This window comes from Diabrotica virgifera, chromosome 3 (genome assembly GCF_917563875.1).
Source record: "Diabrotica virgifera virgifera chromosome 3, PGI_DIABVI_V3a".
Taxonomy (NCBI): Eukaryota; Metazoa; Arthropoda; class Insecta; order Coleoptera; family Chrysomelidae; genus Diabrotica; species Diabrotica virgifera.
The window spans coordinates 271,537,295-271,564,299 of record NC_065445.1 but is presented as its reverse complement, the minus strand read 5'-3'; the positions used below and the strand labels follow the sequence as shown (position 1 = coordinate 271,564,299).

Here is a 27,005-nt window from a genome sequence, read left to right as displayed (position 1 = left end):
ATAAATTACAATAAAATTTTGGTTTTGAACAGTTTTATTCATGAAATAATCGCAACAATTTGCACTCGAACTCTAAAATTAATATAGAATTTTTGCCCTCGTGACACTTTGACATAATTTACTGACAAATTAAAACTGCCAAAGTGACACTCAGGAAAAATTCAATAATTTTAGAGCTCTTGTGCAATTACTACTGAAAATTACACGGTATCGCCGAATTTCCCGTTCGTTTACTGGGCTAAATGGAATCCTAAGTTTTTATACGTAGCTATTGTTTGGAGTTACTTTTAAAATAGGTACTTATTTGATCAGTAGTTGGTCTTCCTGGTCTAAACTTCCCCTGGTATTCTCCGATCACTTTGTTATCACATTATCTTAATCTTTTTCTAATATCATAAGTATTTTATAGACTACTTTTAATAGAATAGTCCATAGTTTTGGCACTTCGTTTTATCGCCTTTTTTATAGATTGGACAAATATGTAAGAGCGCTATTTCATTGTTTCGGTATCTCTCCCTTTTGCCAAACTGGTAATGTCAAGCGGAATATTCTTTCTTTCAATTAAATGTTTCGTCATCCCTTAGAAATCTCAGCTGAGATGCCACTTTCCATCCATATTGTTATTTTTAGGTATCTATTATTTTTTTAACTTCGTTCCAAACGGGTCCTCTCAGGTCCCTTCTTTATCTTCTTGCCAATTTTCATTTAATTCTAGTTCCTCTTGTTGGTCTGTATTTTACAGATCTTCGAAGTATTCGGAATATGAATAATATAATATTAAAATACGATTTTACATATAACGATGTATAATAAGAGCGCACATTTATCAAAGATCTATATTTTATGTCTATTTAATTTGACAACCAAGCCATAAATCAACAAAAATGTTAAATCGTAAATACTTAAAGACACAGATTTAACATTTCTTGACATTTTCATGTTTTTATTTGTATTTTGTTTTATGTAAATTATACTACATTATTTTACCTTCCTCTTCATAATCAGGTAAGGTAATGAGAAAACTTCATTATCTTGAAGTTTTTACCAATACTATAATAAATAATGTGCAACCTTTTACCAATAACTACTTATTTAGCTGCTAAGTTTATTAAACAAAAACACTAATTTCCTGATAGTAAATAATAAAGATAAGTAGAGATGGGAATGTGAATTTTACTGGTCCTTTCGAGTACTTAGTTCTGAGTATATTTTTGTGGAAGTGGTAAGTAGTTGTTTTACCAGTGTACTTCTTAATTTTTCAAAAAAATTTCGTCGTCGTATCAGCTAATTGGAATTTTATTGGGTATTTATTGATATTTATTGATATCAAGCATCCTAATACCTCTCTTCAAAAAAGGAGACAAATCGGATCCGGGGAATTACGGAGGAATTAACTTATTAAACACAACATTAAAATTGACAACCAAAGTGATATTGTTCGTCCGCTATAACTTTTCCCATGCGTCACGATTGATTTTCAAACAAATTAAGTCAAAACATAAAGTGAAACGTACGCTGATGTGTGTAGTATAGTACACAGTATACAAAATGTATATGTTACAGTTCAAGTTTATTATCCAGTTGGAGTTGACTTTTCTTAGTTCGAGTCGACTCAAACGGCGGGTTTTAGTAAAAGTTGATTATAAATATAAAATGAAGATTTTTATTCAACATTTACTAGTAAAAGTAGACTCCAACTAGTTAAAATATACTCTTCCCAATGCCATTTAGTAAAAGTTGATTCATAGAAACAACCGATTCTAGAAATTAAATGTTACTGTATATTATGTTCAGATCGTGATATTTATAGTCCAGGCTGTATCGTCGCCCCCGTTAGGTAAATTATTCCAGTTCGATTTTTTTTGCAGAAACTTACTCAAAAAGAGGTCCTTATAACGAATCCACAGGGTGTCAGGTGGTACCGTAATCGAAAAATTGTTTAAACAATTTTTTTTAAACAAATTCACAAAAAAATTCACTTAGGACATTTTTTTACATCATTAATTTGGATCATTCGGAGTAAAAGAGGTCTTTTGTGATTTTTCTGTATAATTTATTGTTCTCGAGTTATACGTGATTTAAAATTTGAACAATGCGAAAACGACCATTTTCAAGGCTTAATAACTCAGTTAAAAATTATTATGAAAGTTAGAAAGTCACCAAATCAAATTTTAACGACCCCCTACAAGGTACTGAAGAAATATTTGTCATTATTGTATTACTAAGCTGTTATTTTTAATTATTAACAATGAGCGCTAGGAGCGTATTGAGGCGGCTGTCAATGTGAGTGCGACTGAGATGCACCATTGGACGGTCGGAATGGAGGATTTACTCGCACTCACATTGACGGCCGCCTCAATACGCTTTTAGCGCTCATTGTTGATAATTATTAAGTAATAAAATAATGACAAAAATTTCTTCAGGATCTTGTAGGGGGCTTTAAACTTTGATTAGGTGACTTTCTGACTTTCATAATAATAGTTTTTAATCGAGTTATTAAGCCTTAAAAGTGGTCATTTCGCATTTTTTAAATTTTAAATCGCGTATAACTCGAAAACTATCAATTTTAGAGAAAAATCACAAGAGACGTTTTTTGCTCCGAATGACCAAAATAATCTAAAAAAATTTGTCCGGAATGAAATACTTAGTTATTTATAAAACAGTTCGTGAAGTATGTTTTTTGCGCACGCACGCGATGTTTAGAGCACGAGCGGCGCGAGTGCTATACATCGCCTAAGTGCGCAAAAAGTACTTCACGCATAGTTTCATACAATATTTTATCTACCAAAAAACAAATAAAAAAACTGCAACTCTTCGTCACTGGAATACATTCCTATTTTAAAATTTTTTAGAACTTTGACATTTAAAAATTCAAACTTCTGTCAAACCACAAAACTGTCAAAACTTTTTTTGTAATTTATTGCTCACATGTCATCACCATGACAAGGCGAAAGTTAAGGATATTTAATTATATGAAAGTGTGCTAAAAACTGTGCGAAAAAGTAAATCCCATTTAAAATACATAATTACTTCAGGCACACTTTAAACCCTTCATGTACTGCTATCTATATTTAAAATTTTCACACAATAAAAACTTATACAATATAATATGAGGTAGAGTAGATAAGAATTATTTTTATGAATTTGGTTAACAAAAATTGGTTAAACAATTTTTCGACCGCGGTACCGCCTGACACTGTGTATTTGTCATAAGGATATATTTGTTTGAGTAAGTTGGTGAAAAAAAAATCGAATCAGAATAATTTACCTAACGGGGGCGACGTTACAGCCTGGACTAATAAGTAGTTGAAACGGTCAAAACAAAGAGACGCACACTCATAAAAAATGCACGTGAGATTATACTCGTATAAATTGTATAATCTAATTTTACTAAGAAGAGTTAGGAAGAGTCAACTTCAACTAGTAAAAGTTGATTTAAATTTTTCAAATCAACTTTTACTGCTCATTTCAGTTGGAGTTGACTCGAACTAGGAATAGTCAACTCTAACTGAGAATCAACTTGAACTGTAACATATATACACATCGACGTACGTTTCAATTTATGTTTTGACTTAATTTGTTTGAAAATGAATCGTGACGCATGGGAAAGGTTATAGCGGACGTACTATAGCAAACAAACTGAATGAAATTATAACATTAGACATTAGCAGAAAACAACAAGGTTTTATGATGGGAAGATCATGCACTGATGCTATATTTATAATGAGGCAAATTCAAGAGAAATCGTTAGAATACAACAAACTGGCATATTTATGTTTCGTGGACCTTAAGAAAGCATTTAATAGGATAAAATTAAGGGACATTATCTGTTTGTTATACTTAAGAGACGTATCTCTATGGATAATTAAAACGAACAAAAACATCTACCAAAACAACTAAACAACACAATAAAAGTAAAAGTAGAAGATGAACCAACTCACCCAATTGAAGCTGGCATTGGGATATGACAGAGGGATTCATTGAGTCCTTGATTGTTCAACCTGATCATGGATGAAATAATAAAAAAAGTAAGAACTAAAATAGATGCCAAATAGGAGAAAAACAACTTAAAATAATCTGCTATGCAGACGATGCAATACTAATCTCTCGAAGTGAAGATGAATTACAACGTAATACGTGCAGCATATTATGCTGCACCAGTTTAACACAACCGCCAGAAAATTTAACATGTTAATTTCCCCAAAAAAGACGAAATGCATGGTTATAGAAGCAAATCCAATAATATGTCAATTGGAGCTAGAGGGTCAGATAAGTAAGGCTCGAAACAGAAGTGGAAGATCAAGTGAATAAAGCAAACAGAGCCGCAGTTTACCTGAGTGATACAATATGGAGAAATAAAAATATCGGAAAACAAATGAAAGGCAGAATTTACAAAACAGTCATCAGACCAATAATGACATAAGCGGCAGATACAGGACCCGACACAGAGAGGACAAAAATATTGCTCGAAACAGCGGAGATGAAAACCCTTCGAAAAATCGATGGTAAGGCTCTATGGGACAGAGCTACAAGTACAGATATACGACGGAGATGCAAGGTGGACAAAATTAATAACTATATTCCCCAATAGGAAGACGATCAGTGGGAAGATCACGAAAACGGTGGATCGACAACTTATTAAAGGCATATTGAAAAAAACAGACAGAGTCATGTCTATACAAAAAGAATAATAAGAAGAAGATTTTTCTCAAGTTCTCATTTATTTTAAATTTCGTTTCCGCATATTAAAAAAATTCCCTATATACAAAAAATGATTATCCTTTACATCGATTTTGTGTATGTACATATTATACAAATTGGATATATCCATCATGTTCGTGTCCAGATTTTTCGTATGGAAAAAACAATTTTTTGAACAACAACGGCTTTGTTAAACCAACAAAAACAATTAAATACAGATACGCTTACAGTGGTCACGAGTTTTCAAATTTTTGGTCACGTATGAATAGATTAAAAATGAAAAATATCACAATGCATGTTTTCTATTATCTATTACAAGTACACGAATCAACATTTAAAAATTTTAATCGGTTTTTCTGTTTCCGTTAGTGTTTTCTATGTGAAGTCCGTTGTATTGGTTATTTCCTCAGAAATCATTTCCACGTCATACAGTCGTACGTTATGCCCGCACAGTGTTGCTTGACTCTAAGGTTAGTAGGGAATACTAGGATATTATTGTAGGATAGGCTTCTTCTTTATGTGCCTATATGTGGCGAATGTTGGCGTTCATCATAGGAATGTTTATCTCATCTGCAGCAGCGCGAAAAAGCAGCACATATTTTTTGTTGAACCAGGTTCTGAGTTTCTTTAACCGGGATATTCTTCTTCTTCCTGGACCTCCTTTTCCAAATATTTCTCCTGCAGGATTGCTTGTAGAAAGGCATATCTGGAGTCATTTCGCATAATGTGTCCAGGGTATTGTATTTTTCGAAATTTGATGGTAGTAAATACCTCTCGGTTCTTCTTCATTCTTCTGAGTACCTCCTCATTTGTAGCTCGGTCAGTCCACGGGATTTTAAGTATTTTCCGATACAACCACATTTCAAATGCTTCCAATTTTCTGCACATATTTTCGTTCAAGGTCCACATTTCAACACCGTAAAAAAAGAACAGAGAAGACATAGCATCGCAACATTCTTACTTTTATGCCAAGAGAGAGGTTGTGGCTCTTAAAGAATACCTCCATCCGGTTGAAGGTGGATCTATCTTTTCCGATGCACTCTTATTTACTGGTTGTTGGTCCATTCTTCATTTATTATGGTACAGAGGTAGTTGCTAAGGTAATTTTTTTTAATAATCATAAGCTTTGTCTTTTACGTTTATATTTAGTCCCTATTTTTGTCTGTGATACGTAATTTTTTGTTCATAAGGACTTGTAGGTCGCAAATACTATGGTGTCATCTGCATATCTGATGTTGTTTAGGCGGTACCCGCTTAGTACAAACGTTTTGCAGTTTCGTGCAAAGCTTCGATAAATATTTTTTCAGGGTAGAGATTAAAGATTAGAGGAGACAAAATAATAAAGTGATAAAGCCAAGGCTAGGCTCGACATGCATTCTACCGGGACAACTTTCGAAAGAGGTGACTCAGTGTGGTTATACAATCCCAAACGTAAGAAATGACTTTGTCCGAAATTTCAACGAAACTGAGAGGGCTCGTACACCGTCCTGCAGAAAATAAACGACCTAATCTACAGCATCCAGTTCTCAACTAGAAATAAGCGCAAGATAGTTCATATCGGGAGAACAGAAGGCTTTCATCATTAACGGCTAGTCAAGATTATTATGAGACTGAACTGTTTACGATTATATTTATATATTTAGTATATGTACATTATATAGCTTTCAAAGGTTATTCACAACGACGTTTCCGATAAAACAGACATTAAACATGCCCTCTGGTACGAAAAAAAATTATTTTAGTCCGCAATACCGGAATATCGGTATTGAGAATAGGTCTGCCCCCTTCAGCATTTCCCATAATATGTACGCATCAGGTAGTGTTAGGTCTGGTGAGTGGAGATCTCCAAAATGATCGCGGAGTATTCGAAGAGACTCCCTGACCGTATGACAGGCTGCCCAATCCTGTTAAAACCGTTGTTGATTTTAACCTTGACCGCTTTCGCGACCTTTTTCGTATGACCGAAAATAGTACTCCACGATAAAAAAATTTCCTGCAAAACTGAGAACCATCCTGAAGCATCTAACATTAACACGACATTCACATGGGTTATAACTAACTTTGGAAACCACTTAGTATGTATCACATTTCAGTACTGTTTATTTTACCGCATACCGTATGTACTGTCTCAATCCTTTAATTATAATTAGTAGGTCAAAGGTAGTGTCCTATGGTTTGGAGACCGTAGCCCTTACCAGAAAATCTGTTAAAAAACTAGAAACAACTCCAAGGGCAATGAGACGAAACACGCTTGGAACATCACAAGGAAACAAGATTAGAAACACCGAAATAATACAGGGAACGAAGATCAGGGCTATCATGGAAGAAATTAAAAAAATAAAATTGCGCTAGGTAAAGAACATAGCCAGATATGATGGCAACAGGTGGACACGAAGAATCTTCCAATGGGGACAAAGAAGGACAACACTAAGCATGGAAAGACATCAAAAGAGATGTGTAGATGGCATGAGAACAACGGCAGGCAGACAGTGGATTAGATTGGCATAAGATAGAGAAAGATGGAAGCAAACGAGAGACACCTACATTCAGGAGTGGATGGAAAATGTCTGACAAAGAAGAAGAAGAGAGAAGATTGGTTAAATGTAACTTATTCATCCTTATCTGTTATAAGCCCTCGCCGTTATTTTCTTTCGATACTGGTAAATTCCTTGACTTTTTAATATATTTTTAAATCATATAGGTAATTTTCTTTTTTGAAGTTATACTTCTTTAGGCACGAGGGTAAATTTTTATTTTGCTGGGCGCATGCGCACACCGACAGTATGGTATGAAACGTTATGAGGGATCTGATTGGGTGTTAAAATCATCTGTCAATAATTGTTCAAATGGAGATTCTGGATAAACAAAATGTTGTGTATATTAGTTTTTATTGTTGTGAGGACAGTGACAAAAAGGAAGTTCATAATTGTAGTGACTTTTTAAATAGCTTTTAAAAGCAACAAATACGTACCTTATTGTAAATGATTCAGTATTGTAATAAAAAATTACAAATTAGGTAAATACCTATTTGGAAAATGTAACTACCTAGCTAGTAGGTAATGCTTTTATTTACATAATTTGATTACCAACAAAAATCTCCATCTAATATATTACTTTTTTAGTCTATATTTTGTCGTATTTTAATTCCACAAGAATCAAACTTATTTGATTAAACTAACAGAATAAGCAACTGTCAAAAAATTTTTAAGACTTTTAGTTGCTAGGTATAGTTTTCCACTTCATTCACATGTGTCGGTAGTTACATTCTGCGTGGGGCGAGTTCAAAATAATCTAAACCTGATAGACGCAGGTTCAATTCCCAATGAAAATTTTAATTTTTTTTAATAAAATTTTTTGGAAAGTAGTAGGTATTAAAGTTAGTTTAATATATAAATAAAATATAAATAAACTGTTATATTGATTTCGTTGAAATCATATAATAGAAGTATAACTTCTTACGTGCGTGCAAAGTACACACACATTCTTTCTTCTTTGGTTTTCTTTTTTGATTATTACCTAAATCTTTCTACCTATATTTTTTTATTGTTTTCTTTTTGGCACTTTTCCTTTTTTAGTTTACAATATTTAAAATTTCTTAATTTATTTCTTAGCAAATGTCGTTGTCCAATATGTCAGTAATTCTTGTTTAGGAGTTTCCCACATTCATCAACGTTTTTGTTTCTTTCTTGTTTTAAATTTGTCGTGTTCTTGTTTATATTTAGTATGACCTCTATTTGTATATACCTACTTATGTACTTATAGGGATTCCAAAATAAAAAGATATCCATCAAAATTTTGAATAATTTTGACAAATTTAACACCAGATAAAACCTAATCTCCATGACAATGATAACGCAAACCTAAAATTGTTAACATAAACATGAAAACAATATATTACACGATAACCGACCACTTAATGGTTTTTCATAATATATTTTCTGTTGTTTAGTTTACCGTTGGTAGTCGCAGTCGCGCTGTATGAATTCGGTAGTACCTTTACATTTGTTCATACGTGGTAGTACTTGACAAGGTACTCATTCGACCTAGCAGTACCGATAACTACCCTTCGATAGTTTCGTTGCGATTTTATCACGTTTCGGGTTATTTAAGGAATATTGTCAAAACAGGTACTCTTCTTGCAAGGTAACACGAGCATTTTATTATTTATTATTATTATTGATATAATTAGTGTCAAAACAAAGTATTTGTATATAAATAAGTAAAATATTTGTTCTAATAAATATTTTCTAATATTATCTATCAACACTTGTTTCAAGATTTCATGCTTACAATAACTTAATCCTTAAGAATTGTTGGTAAGATATTCGAGGCATTTGGAGTAGAAACTTCTCCAAATGCCTCAGTTCTTGCCCATCGACTCCGCAAGTGTTTTTAAGTTAAGCGTTTCGTAATTTCATTTTTTAATATTAAGGCCATCAACTACTTTTTATCTAAGGGTCTTCAGGCTTTTAATTTTCTTTGGACCTTGAGTCGTTTTTAGACTTTTCGCCTAAAATGGCGGCTTGCTGTAAAATGGAGATAAAATCTACCTATTTACTGAATAAAATGGTTGTTTAAATTTTTGTGTTACGCTCTGAACTTCCTTGTGATCGTTCTTGCTGCCATTAGGGATTAGCCGAACTACCATCCAGAGAACAGCCAGCCAGGGTAAGAATATCTGTGATTGTGTTTGTGGTGGTGAAGAGGAGATTCTTTAACTAAGGCTGACCTCTTCATGATCCTAAAACAATCGTGGATTTCAAAATGGTACAATCCACATGGTTAGAACCTTACACATTGATCACCACACTTGCTTCACTTTTCTACTAGCATTCCTACGCACCATAAAACCAAACCACGCAAATTTAAAGTCACTCACAAACTTTAGTAGCTTTTCTTACTCTGTTGTTGATTTCTGGTTCCATTTTCTCCTCCGCATTTACAATCGACGCCAAATATTTGAAAGTTCCAGCTTGCTTAATCTGTCTTTGATCTATTTTGACAACACTTTCTTCAGCTTTCTTGGAAACTACAATAATATCAGTTTTGTCTAGACCGATTTTCATATTTTGCAAATTTTTTGTAGATCTTTTTGCAATATTTAAATTATCAACATAGATTAATTAAATTATGAATATTTGGCCTACTTTTCTCACTCTAACTCTTACGTGTTTGATATATCTTCGTGCTTCTTTGAATATTTTATCCATTAATGTAACAAACAAGAGAGGACTTCGTACCCCTCATTGTCCATTACCCATTTTCGTAACAAATTATTCCGATTTTTGCATGCTCATTTTCATCACTCCCTCTTCAACAGCTTTCCATACTTCCACCCGTCACACCAAGTCAAAGGCTTTTCCAAGATCGATAAAATCAAAGTATAGTTTATCATTGTAATGTACTGCTTTTTCTGTTAGCTGCCGTACTCTGAATATCAAATATGTTGTACCCTTTCCTGGTCTGAAGTAATATTCAAAGCAAAAAGAATTAGTAGACAAAAAACTGATTTTAAGATAATGCATCATCCTCTTTTTTGACTCTTTATAGTTCCTATTGAACTCGTTTTCTTAGACAGTGTCTTTGTTCGTATTTTTCAGGCCATTAAAATTACCAAGGTATCTTCAGCTGACCGTAACTTTTATGTGTAAAGTTTATACAGTGATTAATATTTTGTTTTATATTGTATGATAAAATTTGAACTATTAGCAATCAATCTGAATGCGTTTAACTTAATTGCCATAATGAAAGGCATTTATTGTGGATTTTATTTATATAGCATGAACTTCTCGTAACAGTCATCATATCAGTTGAATATCTTAAGTTCAATATCAATTTCTCGTAATGCTGTAAAGATAATGCTGACCATATTTTTTTAAAATAAAAATTGTGAATGATATACATATAATGTATAGGGGAGTAGATAATCAAAGCAAAAAGGTTCGCTATGGTGTAGCTTAGTTAATTCGTAGATCAACAAGTGCACGAGACAGAAATGCGTTAGAAGTCAGTTAGCGGAAATACCCTCAACTTATTTTTGATTTCAATGGGACTTTCTTACTCGATATTTTGTTGTATTTTAATATTTTAATTCCACAAAAATCAAACTAATTTGAACTTTTATTCTCTACGTTAAAATATATGAACAAGGAAAGTTTTTGCTAAAAAAGTGTTATTTCAAAGGACAGAGTATGGGTTTTTATTTTGCAATAAACAAATTTATTTAGTTATATCGAAATGTACTAAAAATTAAAATTTATCAATCATTATCAAAGGTCATTGGAATGCCCAATCAGAGCAAACATATCCGCTGTCCTGCGCGTAGCACCAAAAATTAATGTTTATTTAAAAAAATTCCTGACGCCGTGGTAATTAACCGATTTTAATTTTGCAAATTACAAATGAGATGTGCGGTATTCTTCTATATGTAAAAAATATTCAACTTGCTGTCTACTTTATTTTCAGTCCTGTAACATTTTGAAAAAATTAATATTTTGCGAAAACTGGATTGCAAAGTTTATTTTGCAATATCTATTAAACCGATCTTAATGAAATTTACAGTACTGTTTTAATATTTCATCAGTATTGTTTTTCTGGGTGAAATATGAAGGTCCTAAGTGTAGCATAAATGGTTGAAAAACGTAAAATTCAAATACTTGTTTTTTAAGGTTTTTTTTCGCAATTATTGCTATTTTGCAACAAGGATGACAACTTTAAAATTTTTAGCTGATTCTATTTTGTAGGAAATTCAATTGCGCAACTTTTATGTCAGTAAAATTTTTCTCAGAAATGAATACTTTTAAAGTTATAATCAAACGAAAAAAAAATCGAATTTTTCCTTCATTTTTTGACATTTTGATTATTTAAACAATGTTCCGGACCTTTTTGAGTGAAAGGATAACTCAAATATTATTATAGGAGTTAATTTTAAGCAATTTCTGCAAAAAAATATGAGTCACCTCTCAACATCCAAATGTACTAATATGTTTACAGATGCGCCCTGGTCTATTAGCGATTCTTGGTGAAGTATTGGCGAAAAATATTTACAGCACAACCGGCTCCCAATGTTCATTTTGAACTATCTGGATTTTTGTTGGCAACTATTTGTTTTCTTGGCAAGTGAATGACAATGGTAAAGTCAAAAGGCCAGTCATGTTTTCCAATAGTTTTATCAACCAATGCTTACACTATATTGTCAAAATTTAGGAAACAAACATTGCCATAAGTGACACTGAAATTCAATTGAAAAAAAATTAAGCCACCTGGACTTTTTAGTTACTGAGAAACGTTAAGATAAACTAATTCAAGAATAGGAGAATCCCTGTTATGCCACCAATTCTCACCTAGTTTAGAAACAGAGGTGTTACACATTTTTTTGTAGTAGTTCAGTTTAGTTTTAAACATAGTATTTGGGAATAATTTTTTTCAATTAAACATAGTCGTTTTAAATCTACAGAAGGACCCATCTTCTTCTTAAAGTACCATTCGGACCATATTTGGACTAGATATGGCTGCTCTGAAAAGTTCGTTTGATGTACATTCGTACCATTGTCTCGGGTTGCGCAGCCACGATATTCTACGTCTCCCTATGCTTCTTTTTCCTTGAATCTTTCCCTGTATAATGAGTTGGAGCAAGTTGTATCTCTCTCCACGTCTAATGTGTCCGAAATATTGCAATTTTCTTGTTTTAATGGTATTTAAGACTTCCATTTATTTATTAATCTTTCTCAGAACCTCCGATATTTTCAGAATTCTTCTATACATCCTTTCAAACTCCAAGCTTCCATTCCATCAAACAAAGTTGAGAAAACGTAGGTAGTACCTAGCCAACCTAATTCTTAGCTCTAACTTCAAATCTCTTGTGCAGAGCACTTTTCTCATTTTGTTAAAATTTGCTCTAGGGAGATCCCATAGGTTCCAGTAAAAGATTCTTGTAGGTGTAGATTTGAGTGTACCTAGAAATAACCGCAGAGCCTTGTACCGAATGCTCTTTAATTTTTTAAGACGATTGTGCAGATCCATATAGACAGCTTCCATGGTCGAGAATAAAAACTAAAAAAAAAATAGAAATCGCTAATCCTATCACAACATTCTTGCTGTTAGATCCCGGAAAAATAGTATCTGTCCTAATAAATGTTCCAACAAAAACGTCAACTTATCTGGATTTGTAAATGTTGCTGAATAACCTTGACAGTTTGAAGTTGAATGTACGCGTTTTCAGCGAATTTTAACAATTTAGTAAAGCACAAGATAAAGCGGAAAATTCATCAAAAAACGTTCATATGTAAATTAAAACAACCAAAAATAATATGAGAGATAAGTGGATATGACTGGGAATACGAATGTTGAAATTAAGCAAAATGAATTTATATTAAAGAAGCTTTTCATCAGAAATCACCAAAATTCTGAACAAACACACTGCGGTATCTGAGAAAGAGTGGATGATGACCAAAGAAAGTTTAAATCTTGTAAACAAGAGAACAGAATTTAACGAAAAAGAACAATAAAAAAAATATAAAAAGATACGAACTTAGATAAAAAGAAAATCAAAAAAGCAGTAGAAAGGTATTGAAATTGAGGAAATGGAAAGCAAACATTAATCTTCCAACATTCGCAAAAAAGTGAAAGAATTTACCGGTATTGGAAGAAAAAGACAAGGAGAACTTATAATAGATGATCATGGAAAACTTATACTGGACCTAAAAGACAAAATTACATGGTGGGAGGAATGCACAAAAGATTTATTTGAAGATGAGCAAATACATAATATGCACAGACCGAATAACTATCACAATCAAATAAATCGAAAGTGCTTAAAAGTTTAAAAGATCAGAAAGAATTCTTCCTCTTCAAGTGACATCTCCTTGACGGAGGTCAGCAATTATCATAACTATTTACCTATTTATCATATTCTATTTGATATACCATTTTTTCAGGTTGAGTATCTACCCAGCCATGATATTATAAGTCTCCCTATGCTTCTCTTTTCTTTAATCTTCCTCTGCAGAATCAGTTGGAACAAGCTGTATATCTCTCCACGTGTAACATGTCTGAGATTTTTCAATTTTCTTTTTTTGATTTTATTTAAAATTTTCATTTCTTTATTCATCCTAGTCGGAACGTCTTTGTAACGTGTTCACAACTCGAATGATACTGCGATATCGGTTCAGTTTATTAGAATATTCTCGTTATTTCTTTAAGTTTTCAACATTCTCATAAGTTTTATCTTCTTGACGTACATTGTTAGACCGTATTCTTTTCCATACTTCTCTATTCTGGTTACCAGCCTCTGAAGATCTTCAATATTTTAGGCTAAGATGACAGTGTCACTTGCATATCTAATGTTATTGATGGGAACTCCATTTAATTTTGTTCCAACTGTTCTTCAAGAGATTCTTCAGGAGAAATAGAGAGAAATGAAGAAGTAAGACAATAATTGAAAATTTACATGATCAGTAAGAAAATGAAAGACTACAAAACAAGATGGAAACAAAATAAATGGCAGAAAGAATGAAAACCGACTAAACAAAAAAGATAATAAATTGAAAAAAGAATGTGTGTGTACTTTGTACGCACGTAAGAAGCTATACTTCTATTATTATGATTTCAACGAAATTAATATATTTAACAGGTTATTTGTATTTTATTTAAATATTAAACTAACTTTCTTTACCTACCACTTTTAAAAAATTTTATCAAAACGATACCAAAAATATAAAAAAAAAGAATATGAATCGTTTGGGATTTGAACCCGGGACCTCTTGATCTCCGGTCACACGCTCTACCACTGAACTATATCCCTTTTGCTTTGACAGGTTACAAGATTTCTCATATATACTGACAAATTTAATAGACCAAGTGGTATACAAAAATACTTTAAATATACTTACTATTATTATAAAATATCTTATTCCCGAGGAAGATAAGTCCAAAGACACAAAAATTATAATAAATAATACATTTATTAAGAACACTAATATATCCTTTTATATGATATAATATGATACAATTGGATATGGTAATTGAGTCAATACTCGCAATCTTTAGTTTGTATTTTTATTAGTTGTTACATAATCGTGGGGCAACCGGTTTCGAGTCTTACAATATATGACTCATCATCAGGCCCAGTACAAAAAAGTCTTCTCAATACAAACTACAAGCTAAAAAACACAAAACGAGAGACATGTACACATATATATATACAAAACATAAAAACAACTTTGTCTTGGTTTTAATCACACACCATGAAGCCAAGCAACTGTGTAGTATTGAACTCAACCTTCCATAGTATGTAAAGATGAGACTTATTGTCATTGGGAGCGACCAATCTGATGAAAATTGCTTGGTATATAATTTTAATATATATACTACCATCATTCCTCAACTAGTTAAGGGATGATGGAGTTCTGACAAGATAGTATGCGATCAAAAGACATAATATAAAGTTATTAGTAATTAGTATGTACTTACATAACAGCCATTGAAACTGTTCCACAGCTAAAGATGTACATGCAGTCACCAGCTCCCATAAGGATAGTTGATCGATCAAACAACCTTTAGTCTCTTATATTGTAAGTTGTGTTCAATGTGGAACTTGGAAAAGAAAAATTCTTATGTTCTTATGAAAAATTCTTATGAAAAATTATGATATAATATGACTTATTTGCCCTGACAGCGCTGATACATACATATCTTGAAAGATTAGCAACGAAATACATACTGTCTGTGTGCGCATGCGCCCGGCATTATAAAATTTCACTCTCGATCGTAAAGAGGTATAACTTCAAAAATTGAAAGGAAAATTGAAAAGTCTTGAAGGCATCTTGAAAAGGTGTAGTTAAGTAATGTATATTTTTGTGCTTGCGTCTTTCACCCAAACTTATTGTTTTGGTAGCTTAACCATAAGTACCTACACAATTTATTGTCTACAGTCTTTAATATTATAATCTATTTATTTAATTTTATAATTATATCTACGATTTAAAAATATTTGTTGAACACATGCAAACCAAAATAAACAAAAAAATATTTGGTAACTGGTAAAAACACGTTTGCAAACAAAAATCTATTTTCGGATAAAAGGAAGAATTATTTTTAGCATTTTTATGTTTGTCGATGAAATTTCAGCTTTTGTTTTATCTTTTTTATTATTTTTTTCGGGAAAAAACTAAAACTGTATATTTCGTTTGTGACGTTTCGTTATAATTGTAGATGGCAGATATACAGGGGAGTAGAGAAAGAAAGCTGAAAAAAATACAGGTTTTTTAAGGTTCTAAAAGGGATATGAGGGATAGCTGATGACAGATCCTTGAAGACGTACAGCTTATTTTGCTTTGCCTTTTTTAAACAAACATCAAAAGTGAAAAAAAAAAAGAATGTATGTGTACTTTGTACGCACGTAAGAAGTTATACTTCTATTATCTCGAGAATGGATGATTTTGGAGATAAATCCCGAAACAGTTATATTTTATTTTTATTTAATTTAATTTTTTTTTGTTTTGTTTTTTGAAGATATTCTTCTTTAGCGGCGAATCGATTGAGGGTAAAATTGTACATGAACCACGCGCCTGCGCACCCTGACAGTATGTAGTTCTGACAGTATGTAGTTCATTGCTAATCTTTCAAGATAGGTATGTATGTATCTGTAACCCAAGCGCGGCTCCTCCTTAGGGTCAATTGGTCAATGACCCCCCTAAAATAATCTCATAAAAATACCAATTTTATTAAAAATATCTTTTATCTAAAACTTCACTCTGAAATATAAAATTCTCTCTCAGCAGTCTGCATTGGCAAAACAAATATAATAGATATAATAACGTCGCGCCTCGCGCTATACACAAGCCCGTGGCTGGGCCGTATTTTAAATTGTCTATATACAGTTCTTATGGCTTATGGACAAATGCATGTAAAATAGAAAAGAGACGGCAGATAGCAATTTCGTGGGCGAGAGTGGGAGTGACCTTTCCGTCGTATACCTCTAGTAGAGTCGACGGCCTCACGTTTAGTTAGTTACCGTCTGCTGACCGCACTTCACGGCAGGTCTATATCGATCGCGGCGTATTTGCGTAATTTATTTTGTTTTGTTGGATTTTTTTGTGATTGTAACAAAAACAAGATGAGTGTTGTTGACGAAATAATTGCCTTAAAATCTGCTGGAACACTAAATTATGAACGGCGGCTTGAGAAAAAAGAAAGTGGTCGACCAAAACCAAACATGAATTTAAAACAAACAACAAAGGATAGGGGTAAGGACATTCAAAGATATTTTAAAGAATCAATGTACAATTTGTGTGATTGGATTTGTGGCTGCAGTGTGAGAAATGCATTTTTTTGCTATCCGTGTTTACTGTTTTCGAATGACGCTGTATGGGCGAAAAATGGAGTAACTGACATTAAGCATTTAAAAGTGAAAATTACAAAACATGCCTCTTCAACTACTCATATAAATTCATCAATGAGTTACGCAAGTTTAGGACGTGTTAACATAAGACAGCAACTTGATAGTGTATATCGTAAATCTGTGCATGACTTTAATGAATTGGTATCTAAAAATAGGTATATTTTAAACAAACTAATCGACTGTGTAAAATTTTGTGGAGTTTTCGAAATTGCATTGCGCGGTCATGACGAAAGTGACAGCTCCAATAATCGTGGAATTTTTCTGGGCCTTATCGATTTTGTTTCTGAACTGGATTTAATGTTTAAAGAACACATTGAAAAAAGTACAGTATTTAAAGGAACATCGAAAACAATTCAGAACGATATTTTAGAATCAATGTTAGCCATTGTGCATACTCATATCATGAAGGAGATTGGCCAGACAAATTTTGTGGCCATTCAAGTAGATGAGACCACAGACAGCTCCAATAAAACGCAGATGATTATCATATTGCGATATGTATTAACTGGTATTGTACATGAAAGATTTTGGAAATTTGTTAACCCCCTAGGTACTACAGCACAACATTTAACTAATGTAATATTGGAAGAACTTCAATTATTAAAAATTAATGAAGCACCTGAAAAATTGATTGCCCAAAGTTACGATGGTGCATCAGTCATGAGCGGTAAACTGGGAGGAGTACAAACAAAAATTAAAGAAATATACCCAAATGCACACTTCATTCACTGCTATGCCCATCAATTTAATCTTATCCTCCAAAAAGCGGCGAGTCAACACAAACCGATAAAAATATTTTTTGCAAATTTACACGGATTTTCGTCCTTTTTCGGCCGATCTCCAAAACGTACGATGGTTCTGGATAGAGTGGTTAAAGTAAGGCTACCTAAAGCTGCGCCTACTCGATGGGCTTTCAATACAAAATGTGTTGAAATTGTATACACTTATAAAGATGATTTAAAATCTTGCTTAGAGGAAATTATTGATGAGGAGCAAGATGGTAACAATATAAATCAAGCAACTGGTTTAAAAAGACATTTGGAAGATGAGCATTTTTTATTTTGGTTAAATTTTTTCCATAAAATAATGCCCCATGTTGATATATTGTTTAAACAATTGCAAATGCGAGACATTGATGTTATATCTGTCAAAAATTGTATCCTGTCTTTTAACAACAATATCCAAATAATTAGAAATACTATTTTGGAATCAGAAGTACCAAGCACATCAACAGCAAAAAAAAGAAAAACTACTGCAGAGGATCCAAAGCGACGAACTGCACTTGAAATTTGTGATATTATTATATCTGAAATAAATCACAGGTTTAGTTTCAATGATCATCTCATGATTTCACAGTTATTCTACATAGAGAAATTTGAAGCATACACTACCAACTTTCCGCAAAATATTTTAAAAATGGTGACGGCTAATTATCCCACAGTGAATATTTCCAAACTAAAATCGGAACTTGAAGTCTTATATTGTCGTGAGGATTTTCGCAATAGTGCTGGTGCAGTAGCCATACTTCAGCTTTTTATTAACATGAATTTGTCTGAAACATTTTCTGAAGCAGTGAAGTTATTAAATATTTTGTGCACACTCCCTATGACAACCGTGGAAAGTGAGAGATGTTTTTCTACTTTAAAAAGAGTAAAAACATTCCTGCGTAATACGATGGGACAACCTAGACTTAGTGCCTTGTCTATGCTGAGCATCGAGAAAACGCTTGTCAAGAGCATTCCAAATTTCAATGAGAAGGTCATAGACTATTTTGCAGAACTAAAGGATAGAAGAATTGACTTAAAATATAAAAATATTTAAAGTAAGTTTCGTTTTAATAAATTTACAATTTATTATACTATAAATATTCCTATCTATATATCAGTCAATAACCTGTTCATACCATTTTTCCTATATTTTTTAAAAGATTTACTCTAAAAAAAGACAAATTTAATTTTCGGAAAACTAGGGTAAATAGTATTGAGTTTTATCTAAGTCTGTATTTTTTATCTAAAATATAAATGCTAAAAGATCTTTTAAATACTTTAAAAAATCAACAGTTTGAAGTTTTCAAACCAAAATGACCCCCCTGAAGATTGACCCACGAGCCGCCGCTGCTGTAACCGTGCAAATAAGTCATTAAAAGAATATATTAGTGGTTTTAGGAAATGTATTATTTATTATAATGCTTGTGTTTTTGGATTTGTGTTTCCCTGTAGTAAAATAATGAAATATGTAGGCATAACATTTTTACAGTTTGTCGCCGTGTTGTGTAATTATATCCGAAACTTACGTGTCAATTCAAATGGCTCCATGGCGTAGTTGGCAGAGCGGGGGACAGACAACGGAAGCACACGGAAGGTCGCGGGTTCTAATCCTGGACGATTCATACTTTTTTTTTATTTTTCGTTATTTTAATAAAAATTTTTTGAAAGTGGTAGATAAGAAAGTTAGTTTAGTTTTTAAATAAAATACAAATAACCTGTTAAGTATATTTACTTCGTTTAAATTACCTATATAATAGAAGAATATCTTCTTACGTGCGTACAAAGTACACACACATTCTTTTTTATTTAATTACGTTTTTCTGCATATATTTCATACTAGTGACGTTATCCATCTCAGGTGATGACGTAATCAATGATTATTTTAAATGAGAATAGGGGTCGTGTGATAGCTCATTTAAAAGGTTATAGTTAATAAAGGTTATCATATAACTCTCTATTCAGTAATATAAACATTAACATAATTATTTATACAGGGTGTCCAAAAAAAATTTTCTTAATTGAATTAATTCACACAAAAAGTACAATGTATGTAATTTATTTAATTCAAATGCATTTTACTGCTGCCAGAAAACAGAAAAAATGTTTATTTAAAAAATAAACATTGTTTTTCGCTCAAATTAAATGTTCAAACTGCCAAGAGGCAGGTGGGTGGCAGTTTTAACTTGAATTTAAGCGAAAAACAATATTTATTTGTCAAGTAAACATTTTTTTATTTGCTCTGACAGCACTTAGATGTATTTTGAATTAAATACATTACATACATACTTCTTTTTTATTAATTAATTTAGTTCAAAACAAATCATTTTGGACACTCTGTATAAATAATTATGGTAATGTTTATATTACTGAATAGAGAATTGAATAACTGCTGCCACAAAACAGAAAAAATGTTTATTTAAAAATTAAAATTGTTTTTCGCTTAAATTAAATGTCCAAACTGACAAGAAGCAGGTGGGTGGCAGTTTTAACTTGAATTTAAGCGAAAAACAAAATTTATTTGTCAAGTAAACATTTTTTTATATTTTCTGACACCAGTAAGATGTATTTTGAATTAAATACATTACATACATTCTTCTTTTTTATTGATTAATTTAGTTCAAAACAAATTATTTTGAACACTCTGTATAAATAATTATGTTAATGTTTATATTACTGAATAGAGAATTGAATAACCTCTCAAATAAACTACGACCCCTATTCCCATTTAAAAAAATCATCAATTAAGTCATCACTCACAGATGGATGACGTGATTAGTATTGTTCAAGCAATCTATATAGTGTTATAGGTAAGATTTGTAGCTTTGGGTTGTTCTTCTTTAAGCTATATTAGGCCGGCAGCTGGTGTTTTCTGGCAATGAAATATGTAGTTAAAAATATTTATTTATACTTAGGTAAATACCGTTAAAGCAGGACATAATATTGTATGTGTTAAAATTAATTTTATCAATTTTCTAATAACATTTAACCTCCCTCTTACCGCATGCTTGCATTAATAACTCATGTAGAATAGCTTTTATAATTAATCTTGTTATTGTTAGAATTACTGATACTAAAAGAACTTTAAGTAGACTTTAAGAGAACTATAAAAACACAGTTAGATCTAAAATTACTTTAGGTATACAGTTCAAAACTTTTAAAATTCAGCACAAAATGCAAGCATGTCCCCGTTCTTTTTTTAGTTATTAAAAATACAAAATCTAAAAATATTTTTTTAACAGAGTCTTTTCATTACTACAATTATGCTTGGAAAATAAATTGCACAACACAACAATTAAAACACTGATACACTTAACTCATTTTCTCCTTCTTCCGTATTTTCTTCGTCACTATCATCGCCCAATTCAATAATAAATTTATTTCCACCATTAATGCGGAAGTGCTCAATCTTCTTATAATATTCTTCCACTTTGATCACTTTGGCGATTCTTTTCTGCCAGTCTACTTTGGTAATATTGGCTACTCCTTTTTTAATTATCTCAATTACCTTTTTGTCAAATTTAGGAAATGTATTTGAACGCCTTATACGTTTGAATTGTTCCCAAATTAACTCAATAGGATTGAAAACACAAAAATAGGGGGAAGTCTTAATATATTGTGTCCATGCTTTTCGGCAATACTCTCTAGAGCGTATAATTTTCTAAATTGCTTCGTGTGTAGAACTTCAATAAGTTGTTTTTTTGTGTAAAAATCTTCGAAATACAAATCATTTTCCATTAAAAAATTTTGCAGGTCAGCTTTCTTTGAAGATGTATTTGGTATTTTGCTGAGCTGTCGGGAATGATAGGAAGCGTTGTCAAGCACTATTACGCTGTTTTTCTCTAAGTTTGGGATCAGCGGGTTTTCAAACCAATCTTCAAAAATGTCAGTTTCCATATTCTTGTGGTAGTCAACGTTACAATCTTCCATTTTCTTTCCACATAATTTTAAAGCATTCGGAACCCATCCCTCACTTCCTCCGCAATGTACAATAATTAGCCGCGAGCCTTTATTTGCAGGCATTTCTGGTATGCACTTGCTTGAACCATCGGTCCATCCTTTCTTTACTGTATCGTGGGTATCATACCAAGTTTAATCTAAATAATAAATTCTCCTATTTTCTTGCCTATATTTAGTAATTTCTTCTAGGTACATATTACGACTGTTGATTATTCTTTGGCTTTCCATAATTATTGCTTGACGTTTATTTATTTTTTTTGAATTTAAAGCCCATTTTTTTATCCAGTTTTGAAGAGTTTTCTCACAGCAGTTCATATTTCGACCGGTTGTTTCCAATTTCTTTCTTATTATTTCTATTGTAGGTATTTCATTGCTTTTGTAGCAGTCGTATATTGTGGTTTTCAATAGTCTTACAAGTGAAGGATTTAAAGGTCTTGAAAATTTGTAGTCACATCGTTTCTTGCGATGATAGGGTTCATTTTTAACTATTTTATATACAGTAGAAAGTGGAATTTCTGTTAAACCAGAGGTGGCTTGTGCCAATAGTGTTTCATCGAAGCCGAATTTCGTACGCAGATTTTTGTATACATTCAAACATACTGGCTGTGTTTCAGTATTTAAATGCATTCGAATCTTCTTTACGGGCACTTTATTTAGTAATTACATTCACACTAGCACTGGCCATTTCTACAATATCAGCGTTATCGTACGCGATATTTACATTATCCTACAGGCGCGCCATCACTATTCACATTAATTAAATTACAATAATCAACACTTTACACTCTCCAAACGAAATACTAAACCAATATTCAAAATAATTACAGCAAACAAAACACTCGAATCACTTAACACACGTACACTCCAGTACTAATACACTGCTAGCTACCGAATTAAAACTACTATCGTTTTGCACGAAACTTGTGAATAGATGGGCGGTCTGGGCGTAAAAACACAGATGCGTTCAAAGGGCCGCTTCTTAAACGTTTGACCTATAATATCTTTATTTGAAGAATATCATATTTCACCGGCTTAAAGCTATTCCACAATATGTTTTACTTGGACAATATTAGTATCTGGAGGAAGACAGATTTTAATCAAAACGAAACCGTAGATTTTCTTATTTTGTTAATGCCATACTCTGCATGGAGTACAAAGATTCGTTTCATATGGGCTCTCTGAACCGCAAAGTGGAATGTTTTCCTGGCGGTGCCTTTTGGTATGTTTATACCTGGGTTAAGCAGAAAGCTTGAATTGAGTCGAAATTCATTTAGTATGATATATATTATGCCAAAAAAATCATAATTTAAAATAAATGTCGACCTGTTTCGGGATTTATCTCTAAAATCGTCCATTCGCAAGAAAATGAATTTATTCCAACCTTAACGTCCTCACTGTATAAAACGTTTCTTATATGATTTAGAGAAACATGATTCGAATAAAAGTTGTACTTTTCCATTTCAACGAAGTTGTCTAATTGGCGAGTTTCTAAATTAATTTAACATACACATAATCAATTGAACTAGATAATTGCACAAAACCCTTACTTTGTAGTAATTTACAAATGTTAATAACTTTATATTGCAAAAAACCCTTACTTTGTAGTAATTTTCAAACGTTAATAACTTTATATTGCATAATGCATTTTTTGCATGTAGATATAATATAATATAATTACCTGAAATTATAGCAATAATTAATGAATTATTTAAGTAAGATAAATCGCAACTAGATCGATCAAATAGTTTGTCAGTTATTCAATTTTTTTTTCAAGAGATTCATTATTTAAATAACTGTACTTGCCCAAAAAGTGACTCTACAGGTATTTTTAGTACATCGCAATCGATTCTTTGAAACTTCAATTTTAGGATATATAATATGTTATACAGGGTGTAACAAAAATACAGGTCATAAATTTAATCACATATTCTGAGACCAAAAATAATTCGATTGAACCTAACTTACCTTAGTACAAATGTGCACATAAAAAAAGTTATAGCCTCTCGAAGTTACAAAATTAAAATCGATTTTTTCGAATGTATCAAAAACTATTGGAGATTTTTTGTTAAAAATGGACACTTGGCATTCTTATGGCAGTACCATCTTAAGAAAAAATTATAGTGAAATTTGGACGCCTCATAAAATTTTATGGGGGTTTTGTTCCTTTAAACCCCCCAAACTTTTGTGTACGTTCCAATTAAATTATTATTGTAGTATCATTAGTTAAACACAATGTTTTTAAAACTTTTTTGCCTCTTAGTACTTTTTCGAAAAGTCAGTATTTATCGAGATATTTCGAATATTTGTCAAATCCACCACATATTTGTATATGGTTAAGTACGATTATGGAGATTTGGTAATACTATGAACATTTATTTACGATTTACATTTTTAGGGATATTTTGAACCATATTAAAAGAGAAGTCACATCTCGATAAAAGGTGCCTTTTCGAAAAAATACAAAGAGGCAAAAAAGTTTTAAAAACACTGTGTTTAACTAATGGTACCGCAGTAATATTTTAATTGGAACGTACACAAACATTTGGGGGGTTTAAAAGAACAAAACCCCCATAAAATTTTTATGTAAACATATTGAAAAATAAGCCTCAACTGATAAAAACTGCCTTATCGAAAAAATACTAAGAGACAAAAAAAGTTTTAATAATATTGAATTTAACTAATGGTGCCACAATAATAATTTAATTGAGACGTACATAAAAGTTTGGGGGGGTTTAAGGGAACAAAATCCCCATAAAATTTTTATGGGGTGTACAAATTTGACTATAATTTTTCTTTAAGATGTTCCTGCCATAAGAATGCCACATGTCCATTTTCAATAAAAATCTCTCAATAGTTTTCGATATATTCGAAAAAATCGATTTTCATTTTGTAACTTCAAAGGGCTGTAACTTTTTTTATGTGCATATTTGTACTAAGGTAAGTTAGGTTCATTCGAACTATTTTTGGTCCCAGAATATGTGATTTAATTTATGACCTGTATTTTTGTTACACCCTGTATATACATACGTAATATATTATTACGTATTTTTTATGGGAAATAAGCCACAATTTTACTATTATATGAGTCAGATTAAATAAATTATTAGGAGAATTTTTTTACTTAGCAACAACATGTTTGTTTTATTTTAATAGTATTTTGTATTTTGACAACGAAACCCGATTTGGGCTTCGAAACGTTAATAAATTCATTTTTTAGTAAAATTGTGGCTTATTTCCCATAAAAAATACGTAATTATAAAAATGCCACAAGGAAATAGCTTCAGAACAACAGTAATATATTATATTATTATACGTAATATATTATAAAAATTTCAACATTTTATTAAAATTTTTATTAAAAAAACCGTTTGAAAAAAGGCTGACTTTTTAGTTTATAATCAGACTAAAGATTAACATAAACAAGACGCAAATAATGACTAATCTGGTGCTAAATCATAAGCCATATACCTCAAAAGGAAAATCTTTGACTAATATGTGTTACCTATACTTGAGTACAGCTTACAGATAATGTAATGTGCAGTCGATTCCAAGACCAGAATGACTATGGAGCATTGGACGACAATCAACCAGATACCAGATACCAATAGATAATAATAAGTTAGTGACGAACCGTCACATGACTAGAATCCTTACAAAATTAACTTTCTATTGAAGTGTCATACCTAATTCTTTCCATGTTTAAATATTTATTATATTAAAACATCAAGTTTTCAATCTAATACCACATAAAACAATATTAAAAATATTACTCCACATCCCACCAGATTGAAAACTATGGGAACCTTCTCTGGTTACACCTCCGAGACTTCTAAAATTTACAAATCTCAGCATCCGTTATGGCTTGCAAATTGTATAAGCCTCGGAGGTGTAACCAGAGAAGATTCCCATTGTTTTCAATCTGGTGGGATGTAGAGTAGTATTTTTAATATTGTTTTATGTGGTATTAGATTGAAAACTTAATCTTTTGCTAGCAGTTGCCGCTAGGGCATCCCTGCCCTAGCTGCCATTTCGTTCGTTGCAATCAACTGAACGCCTTGGTTTGTCCTGGTTGGATCAGAGAGAGCAGCATATGTGCCTCCTGATGAGAGACTAATAAGTTTCGAAACCGGTAGAGGTGCTTGCTGCACTTTCTGATTGAAGTAGAATATGATGCGGCTGTAGTTTCGTGTTGCAATGACATTGAAAATGGTTATTCATTTTTGATTTACATGTTTACTCTGATCGGAGTACGAAAGGAACCATTCTCGTTGGAACTTTAGCGCGCTGAGCAGATGGGACGTGAATTATAAATTATAAAATTCCATCTTCTTTAGTCTCAGCATCCGTTATGGCTTGCAAATTTTAGAAGCCTCGAAGGTGTAACCAGAGAAGGTTCCAATTGTTTTCATTTTGGTGGGATGTGGAGTAATACACTGGGGTGCAAAATTAACCGGACACCTTAAAAATGGGTCATTTTTAATGTCTCGAATTTCCTAAACCTGTTGTCCGATTTAAGTGATTTTTTAATATGTTATAGCCTTATTCGTTAGAAATATCGCTGTAATAATATTATTGCCAAACGGGTAAATTTTCATTGTATACCGGGTGTACCAATGAAACTGTGTGTTTTTCTCAAACTTCGCATCGCCCTATGGAATATTCTAGCATTTATAAAATACTGAAATTAAAACCCAACTATAGATTCATGTTTCCTCAACATTCTGTTTTTTGATTCATTCACTTATGTTGCACCATAAAAAAGTTAGGTACTTTAACAATTACCCATGTTTTTCATGAATACAGGGTGTTTTTAAATAGGTGTGACAAACTTCAAGGGGTAATTCTATATGAAAAAATAATGACAGTTTGCTTTATAAACCTATGTCCGCAAATGCTTCGTTTCTGAGATAGAGGGTGTTGAAATTTTTCTTACAAACTGACGATTTATTTATTGCTTTAGAACCGCTGGAGACATGCAAATGAAATTTGGTGGGTTTTAAGACATAGTTATTGTACATTTTTTGACATGCATGTAAAAATTTAATATTTACCATTGGCGCGCATACGGGTAATATGAGCGGTTATATTACCTGTATGCGCGCCAATGGTGAATATTAAATGCTTAATTTTATGTCAAAAAATGTGCAATAACTACGTCTTAAAACCGACCAAATTTCATT

The 27,005-nt window shown here is 32.0% G+C and overlaps 1 protein-coding gene across 1 annotated transcript in view; it reads left to right on the top strand.

Annotated features, from left to right (window-relative positions):
- Positions 1–8,651: 8,651 nt before the first annotated feature.
- LOC114325575 (class A basic helix-loop-helix protein 15-like) overlaps positions 8,652–27,005 on the top strand; it is a 313,876-nt gene continuing 295,522 nt past the window's right edge. The window contains exon 1 of the mRNA XM_050647400.1: positions 8,652–8,844. The gene's annotated coding sequence lies outside the window, so the exon portion shown is untranslated. The remainder of the gene's footprint in view (positions 8,845–27,005) is intronic.